The sequence below is a fragment of the Mandrillus leucophaeus genome, unplaced genomic scaffold, assembly GCF_000951045.1.
Source record: "Mandrillus leucophaeus isolate KB7577 unplaced genomic scaffold, Mleu.le_1.0 Scaffold262, whole genome shotgun sequence".
NCBI lineage: Eukaryota > Metazoa > Chordata > Mammalia > Primates > Cercopithecidae > Mandrillus > Mandrillus leucophaeus.
The window spans coordinates 4,171,741-4,180,512 of NW_012102721.1; positions in this window are offsets into that span (position 1 = coordinate 4,171,741).

Here is an 8,772-nt window from a genome sequence, read left to right on the forward strand (position 1 = left end):
TAATCAAATTCCCAGTAAAGGGTACATTGAAATTGGGAAAATTGGGGGAAGTTTAATAAAGTGACTGTTTTAAAAGGTGTAGAATGGATAAGAGAAGTACTTACTTGAAGTTAGTGACTGTCGGAGGAGGTGTCCCCATCCTGTTCTCCACCACCAAGTTCTGAAAGGGGAGTTAGGAGGTACCTTCCCAGAACCTGAAGACTGAGAGCCTCATGGATAGGCCTTCTGGGAGGAGACTGCACCAGCCTGGCTGTGGGGCAGGGAGACAGCTGGGGAAATAAATACCCAAACTCACTTTGCTTTCTACTATGATCACCTGCTGATGCTCCCCATTTGCTGAATTCAAATGGAAGTCTGTAAGTTCAGCTTGCTGGGACAGAGAGGGCTGCGGAGGCAACCTGGAAGGACAAGTGCAAGCTAGGCGCACAGCCTCTTAGAGCAACCAGACACTGCTGAATTTGCAGTTGCATGATGCCATCAATTGCTTTATTTTAAAGACTTTGAATTGCAATTTCTGTGTCATGCACTCAAAAGTATCTTAACATGCATACAGAAAATATTCTACCTACAAAGCCATCCTAAAAATAAAAAATGTTATGGGTTAGGAGGGGAATGGATATGCACAGAAGGGGCAGGCAGAACCCACAGATGTAGAAATGGGCAGAGCCACCAGGATCCCAGCTCCTGAATGGGAAGGGGCACCTGTGGCATGTGCTTCAGCAGCCCGGAGTCAGCCTCTTTAGGAAACAGAGTAGGAGTTGGACTTCGCTCCCGGGAGGAAAAGGCCAGGTCGCTTTGACAAGGACTGCTGGTCTGACCTTGGAAGGAAATGCAGTTCGGGATGGAGTTAAACATCGGCCTGCCAGCCACCACAGAGAGGCGAGAGAAGAAGGAGAGCTAAACAAACCGAGCAATGGGAGCTTGCAAAAAAGTGTTTCAAAGTCAGGAGAAAAATACACGGCTTGAAAAAATTTACAATAGATGCGACAAATTGGAGAACGCTTCCGAGGAAATCTAAATGATAGACCAATCATCAGAGGGTTTATTTAACTGTGTTCAAAGAGTCAAATAAATGTTCAAAGAGGCGAAAGAAGGGACAACCATAGGAAAAAACAAAAATAGGGTGCTGTGAACAGCTTGAGCAGCTATCAATGTGAAGACGTGGATAAGATAAATGAGGGATTGGAGACTCCGAAAATAAAAAGCTATAAATATTGAGATAAACAATAAACAAGTAAATGCAGTTAAAGAGAAAAAGAGCAGATTGTACCAAGGATTTAATGCTAACAGGACAGAGAGACAAAGAAGTAAAAACATAGGAAAGAGACCAAATAATATGGAAAATATAAGAAGACACTCCAACATACATCTAATAGGCGTTCCAGAACTAGAGAATACAGGAAATGGTGGAGGACATATCCAGATTAAAATATCTGACAATTTTCCAAAATTGAAGAAAGACATGATTTTCCAAATAGAAAGATAACATTGAGAAACAAGGAGAATAAATAAAGATAAATCCACAGTCAGATGCAGTGCATTAAAAATGCAGGATATCAAGGAAAAAGAGAAAATCTAAAGGCTACTAGAGCAAAAAAGATTAAAAAAAAAAAGAAACCTACACAAAGCCAGAAAGTTTAGGCTAAGAGCTGACATCCCAACATTAAGAGTGGAAGGTGACTGCTCAGGAGGCTGAGGCAGGAGGATGGTTTGAGCCCCAGGAGTTCAAGTCCAGCCTGGGCAACATAGAGAGACTGTGTCTTAAAAAAAAAAAAAAAAAAGAGGAAGGTGGTGAGTGAAAATATTCAAAAGTCAGAGGAAAATGACTTTCAACCTAAAATTCTGTAAGCCACCAAATTTTTATTAAGATTGAATTCAAAATAAAGACTTCAGACTGAAAAAGACTGAAGAGTTTACCAGACAGACTTTTGATGAAAACGATAAATCAATAGTTCTCAATCTTGCGTGCCCATTAAAACCACCAGGAACGTTAAAAGAATTCCAATGTCCAGCCCACACCTAGACGCAGGTGGTGGTGCGTTTCGATCTTCCCAGGTGATTCCAATGTTCAGCCAGGATTAACGTCACTGCTTCACCTAATTACTCCGGAAGAAGAAAACTGAATTCAAAAGAGGTTACCAAGAACACCTAAATCAGTCAACTGCCAGTTAACAATGAACTATTATTTGGGGAGGGGATCTTCTGCGTGACAGTTTCATTGCTTGGTGTGAGAGTTTTTGAACAGTTTGAATTTCATTTGTCTTATTCCCTCCCAAGTGAGTTTTTCCCATTCATTTTTCAAGTACCTTATGTTTGTTTTGGGGAGAAGGGCCGGTTGGTGGCCTAATGTTATTCACATCAGTGGATTGCAATCTTACTGCACATTAGAAACTCCTGGGAAAATTTTTTTTTAAACTATTAATGCCTGGGGCTAAGTCCCTGTGGTTCCACTTTCATCTGTAAGCGATGAAGCTCACCGACAGTAGTTCTCAAATCTCTCCAGGGGCAGCTGAGTTTGAGAACCACCGTATTAGTTCTCTGGGTCAAGGACACCAGAAGAAATGAAGAGGAGAAGGGAGCAGTTGTGGAGACCACTTAGAAAGAACAGCACTGAATTCTTTAGAAGGTACAGATTTGGCTCATTTTCACAACTATCTTGGGTAAAGAATCCAGGCATTAAACAAATTATTGTTTTCTGAACAAATTGGCAATATCGAGAGTGTGTTGGTAATTTAGAAAATTGCTTATTTTTATTTCTTCTTGGCTTATTTCTACTAGTCCCATCTGGAACAGTCAGCTCATTGGAGGGTGTTGGTGGTTCAGAAACCTGATCTCAGCCAAGCTTTTACTGGGGAGGACTTTGGACAAGTCAGTTTATCGTTTGGTGCAGTTACTTCCTTAACTGTTGTGGGGAGACCCAACCAATCTTCTGGGTGTGTGTGTTTTACAATTTGATACCATGCTGTGGGCAAGGCACTGGGTGGTTATTGGATGATAAGGTGATTGCATGGGGCTTCCTTGAAAGCCTGGCGACCTTCATTCAAGCATTTCATTTTAGTTCATTTCAACAAGCATTACCTGGAGCATCTGTTACACATATGCCCTGAAGCCCAGGATGAGTAAGACACCATCCCTGCCTCGAAACTTGAAATCTGTCTTAAACAATTATTCTTGGAACAGGAGTTGCCAATGTGAATGCCTAGGGAACAAGACGGTGATGCCGTGAGTCCAGAAGCCAGTGAACAGGAAAAGGGTTATTTATGTAAGCGCAAAAAGCAAGGCGCCCATTAACCCAGCTGTCTAAACAAGGGAATCTCCAAGTCGACTTTCAAGAGACCTTGTCACTAAAATAAAAGCTAGCCAACTTTGGAGGAATTAAAGCATTCCCTTCTAGAATCAAACTGCTGCCCAGCCTCTCAGGGTTTTCTACACTTTCATGTGCATAAAAACCACTGGCACACTTGGTGTAAAATGCAGATTCCCTGGTCCTACCTGCACAGATGCTGCGTCGGTGGGTCTGAGGCAAGGCCCGGGCATCTGCATTTTAAATCAGCTCCAGGAAAATTGTTGCAGGGGTGGGTCACACTTCCTTAAACCTTGTGGGTGTGGGCACTTCTCCCTGCAGCTCCTTCCTCTAACAGCCGGGTGTGTCTACTGGGTCCCTGCTGGCCGACCTCCTCTGGGCAAAAGTCACTTCTCTACTGACCTGAAATCTACCACACAGCTCAGTAATGGCTCTGATAAACAGGGACATCTCATTTATTGTTTCTTTCCTGGAACACCTTACGGTCATCAATGAGCTATCACCATGAGGACTCATCCAGTCTCAAGGCAGGGAGCCTTCCCGGCCATCAGCAGTGACCCAGGGACCCAGGTAGCAGTATCCTGCTGGCAGGGCCAGGTGACTAGTCCCCTGCAGAGTCTCTAGGTAGGTGGGCTTTAGAGATCCTCTGGTTTGATTCTCTCATTTTACATATGGGGAAACTGAGAAACTGAGGCTTTAGAAAGGGCATGTGCTTCCCTGGGTCCCAGCACTGAGGTGGAACCAGGCTCCACTCGGGCTTCCTGCCCCCTGCCTCTCTGCTCCAACCTGTTCCAGCCCCTTTATCCTCGCTTTACCAGATTCTGCCACGTTTGGGGGTGTTTGAGGAGTGCCACATTTCGCAGGATTCTCCATCAGCACAGTGTGCCTGTCGTGTGTCAACGCTCAAGGCCAGCACACCTGCACCATTGGATATGTGCCTGAAGCCTGGCTCTATGGCCTTAGAGTAGTGTGGAGGGGACCCCAGTTTTCTCCCCACCTGGGGCAGGATCACTTGCCTGACTTGCAGGGGGATGGACGGCTGGTGTGTGCTCTCTCTCTCACACACACACACGCGCACACACACACATATACACGCGCACACACACACACAGCCCTCACAGATTAAGAGCACCATTGGATTGGTCTGCTCAGGCCAAGATCACAGTCAGAGGAGAGAAAGAAACATGACCCGAGATAGCATCACCATCGACCATGAGGCATCATCACTGCCTCCAAAATAACACCGACAAGGGAGGGCTGGGGACTCAGCTTTGGGCTTACCACCATGGGGGCCAGAATGAGCCTTCGTCACCCGGGTTTGCAAGGTATGGGGTGGAGGAGCACCGGTGGGCAAAGGCTGCAGTAGGACCGCCGAGGAGACAGTGGCTTGAGCTGCCCAGACACAGAGACACGTGGCAGGCAGCATGTTGAATTTTAACCAGATTTTAATGTAGGCAGTTTTAATTTTTGCCTTAGAAGTAAGAAAATAAACTAAAAAAAACATGAAAACAAAACAAAGCAAACTACCACTCAACAGAATAGGAGAAATGCCATACGGGGCTTCAGGCTCCACAAATGTGGCCCAGCCCGGCCCCTCCAGCCTCCCGGAGACAGGCAGCTGGCAGGTGGATCCTGGCCTGGAAGGTTCTGGAGGCAGCTCTCATGAAGGAGTCACCTTCTGCCATTGAGTGGCCATGTGGTGCTCCCCAGTGCTTCCCAGCCCTGCGGTCACCCAGGGAAATCCCCAGGCAGGGAGCTGCGGCTGCTGGTCCCCTTTGGCCTGGAGTTTGTCCAGGTTGGGGCAGCACTGGGTGAATGGCCTGGAACCTGAATGTCCAAGGGCCTTGCCCAGCTGTACTTCCTCCTCTCACATGGCCTCTCTAAGGAGTGGATTATGAAGTCACCCTCACTCTGGTCCTTCCACCACTCCAGCTCCTAAAGCGCTGGCTTGGTCAAGCTGCCTCGGAGGGTCACCAGCCATGGGATACGACACCTGCAGGCGGCGGGCACTGGCCTGGAGCCACGCCATTCCACCTGCTCTGACTCTGTCTCACGCTGTCTCCTTCCCCCCCTTCCTGGCCAAACTTCTCAAAATAGCATCTGCTGCTGAAAGCTTCTCACCGCCTCCTCATCTCTAGTGCCCTGTAGCCTGGAGTCCACCTAGAAATCTACAACCACTGCTCTAAGAAGGCCCATGCCCTCACGTTTTCACCCACTGGCCCTGGGGTTCTCACCCTCAGATTTTGGCGGTGCATGCCCGTTCTTCAGATGGGAGCCTTCTTTTGCCTTCTCTTCCGCCGGGACCCTCATTCCCCCTCCATGCCCCCAAGTGCACGCACCTGAGAAGTTTCCAGTTCTTTGCTCCGCATCTCCTCCCCCTTGGCACTCTGTGTGCTGGTGTCTGCCCCTTCTGAGGTGTCTGGATGAGCGATGCTCCATCTACCTTCTCTCCTAAGCTCCATCCAACAGCCTTGGGACCAGGAAGTTGGTCCTGCTGGGTCATTTGCAGAGTTGCTGGAGCACCCTGGAGAGAAACAAGATGGCGCAGGGGGCCATCAGCAGCAGCACAGACAAGTCTTCAGGTGACAGTGCTGAACGGGGGTCTCAGGGGAGCTGGAAGAAAAGTCTATCCTTTAGGCCACTTGGCACAGCTCCAACCAGAGGTGGCCTGCCTTCCACCTCCTCTTCTTCATCTTCCCTTTGCTTCTTGACCTACCTGAAGAAGACCCCTGGGTCTGGACAGCTGGGCCTCTGGCTGCCCCAGCAGGAAGCTCATGGCCCCGGAGTCCTGGAGGTCCAGGCTAGAAGATGTTTACCCTCTAGGTGTCAAGCACCCTGGGCGTGTCCAGGTGGTGGAGGAGGAACTGGCTCTTGAAGGAAGATATCCTTCCTTTCTCTTCCCTCCCCAGCAATTTCCACTGAGTTCTAGGTGGACACCAGATGGCAAGAGGCAGAGTGCAGGGGAACAGTAAGAAGCTGAAGGTAGCAGATGTGATTTCGAGAAGTTTGACAGGGAAAGGTAGGAAGGAGACCCTACGAGGACTGGAGGGAGCTGTGAGTATGAGAAGGGGGCATGGAGAGGTTGAAGGGGACGGATCCTGGAAGAGCCCGGAGGACAGAGAGTCCGGGAAGTCCTGGGCGTGTCCCCCACAATCCGAGTGAGGGCCATGGAGGGACTGCAGCAGCGGCTCAGGGTTGTATTTAAAATTAGCTGGCAGAGTTCACCGCTGGGTACTGGGATGTCCTGCAAATGGTTCAACATGCTGGACGCAGAGGCTTTTTCACAGAATTGTTTGGAGCCATGTGCCTCTCTCTCCCCTGAAATGGAAGATTAGGGAAAGGTGACAATGCTGAATTTTCTTCTTCTTCTCTAGATATTCTTTCTGCTACATTTGATGGAGCTTCCAGGAAAAAGTAGATAGTAACTAATATTCTCTTTGATTTCGGACTCGATACATATTTTCAGCTTGAGGATCCTGATCTCTGTTTAGTAAAAGGTAGCTGGGCGCAGTGGCTCATGCCTATAATCCCAGCACCTTGGGAGGCCGAGGAGGGCACATTGCCTGAGCTCAGGAGTTTGAGACCAGTCTGGCCAATGTCGTGAAACCTAATCTCTACTAAAAATACAAAAATTGGCTGGGCATCGTGCCAGGTGCCTGTAATCCCAGCTACTTGGGAGGCTGAGGCAGGAGAATCGCTTGAACCCTGGAGGTGGAGGTTTTGGTGAGCTGAGATGGCACCACTGCACCCCAGCCTGGGCAACAGAGTGAGACTCTGTCTCAAAAAAATAAAATAAAATAAAATAATAGTAATAAAGAAAACATGTAAAAATGTGCGCTTAGGCGTAGCTGGGAATGGTCCATGGTTGCCCGTTAGAAAGCAGCAAGGCAGAAAGAAAGGCTTGTGGAATTTGCTGTCAGATGGACCAGACTGGGTTTGAACTAGGGGTCTGGTCATTATCCACAGGTGACCCCATTGCCTTCATCTCTTTGAGTCTCAGTTTCTTCCTGAAAACTGTTAACCATTCCAGGCCGGGCATGGTGACCCATGCCTATATTCTCAGCACTTTGGGAGGCTGTGGCAGAAAGATCACTTGAGCTCAAGAGTTCAAGACCAGCCTGGGCAATATGGTGAAACCCCATCTCTACAAAAATATACAAAAAAATTAGCTGGGCATGGTGGTGCACCAGTAGTCCCAGCTGTTCAGGAGGCTGAGATGGGAGAATCGCCTGAGCCAGGGGAGGTCGAGGCTGCAGTGAGCCTTGATCCCACCACTGCACTCCAGCCTGGGCAACAGAGTGAGACCCTCTCTCAAAGTAATAATAATGATTGTTCCAATAGTTCAGGAAATGCCTAGAATCACACTCGCCCCACCTGTAACACCTTCCTGTATTCCCGCTGCGTTTAGCAGAGGGTTCGGTTTCTGGTGGTGACCGGCGAGGCTTGTGAGTCATTTGTTCCTGAAAACTAGAGCAAAACATTGCTCCCATACGCCTGGTTGTTTCTTTGTTGCTAAATCTTTTTTTGTTGTTTTTGTTTTTCGTTTTCTTTACAGCTTTCTTGTCAACCGACATCTGGAGGCTATTCAGTGCTGCATACACTTCCTGCAGGCTGCCGCTCTGTTCTCTCGCCCTCCTCATCTCACGTGATCGATCACCGGACAAGCTACCTGGATTTCCTAGTGCCCAAGAGTTGCCCTCAATCAACACACAACACGTTCCCATGTAGAATCTTCACCAAGTGTTCATTTTTTCCATTACAGGAAATCTTATTCCCTTCCTGGCCCCAAAACCTTGCGGTAAAGCCCCCTGACAATCTAGGTCAAACGTCAGTCATGAGACGGCGGGCTTTCTTTTTACAAGACTGGGTGAGTCCCCCGACGAAAAAGTCAAACTGAATTTTATCACATGATATCTACTATAGTCCATCAAGCAATTGTCACTGCATCTTTTTCAGTTATGGTTACCAAAAGTTGTGTTTAAAATTAGCTCGCAGAATTCACTGCTGGGCATGGGGATGGCCTGCAAATGACGCGAATGACCAAGATTCAGTGTTGTTTAAATTGTGTATGTTCTGGAAAGGGAGTCACTTTGTCTACTTGAACTTGGAATTTATTTACTAATGTTGCAGTGTGATAAAAGTGATCACAATCTAGGCTGGGCACTGTGGCTCATGCCTGTAATCCCAGCACTGTGTGAGACTGATGTGGGAGGATTGCCTGAGCTCAGGAGTTTGAGACCACCCTGGGCAACATGACGAAACACCATCTCTACTAAAATACAAGAAGAAAAAAGAAAGGCCAGGCATGGTGGCTCACGCCTGTAATCCCAGCACTTTGCGAGGCCCAGGCGGGCGGATCACGAGGTCAGGAGATCGAGACCATCCTGACTAATGCAGTGAAACCTAATCTCTACTAAAAATGAAAAAAATTAGCCAGGCGTGGTGACGGGTGCCTGTAGTCCCAGCTA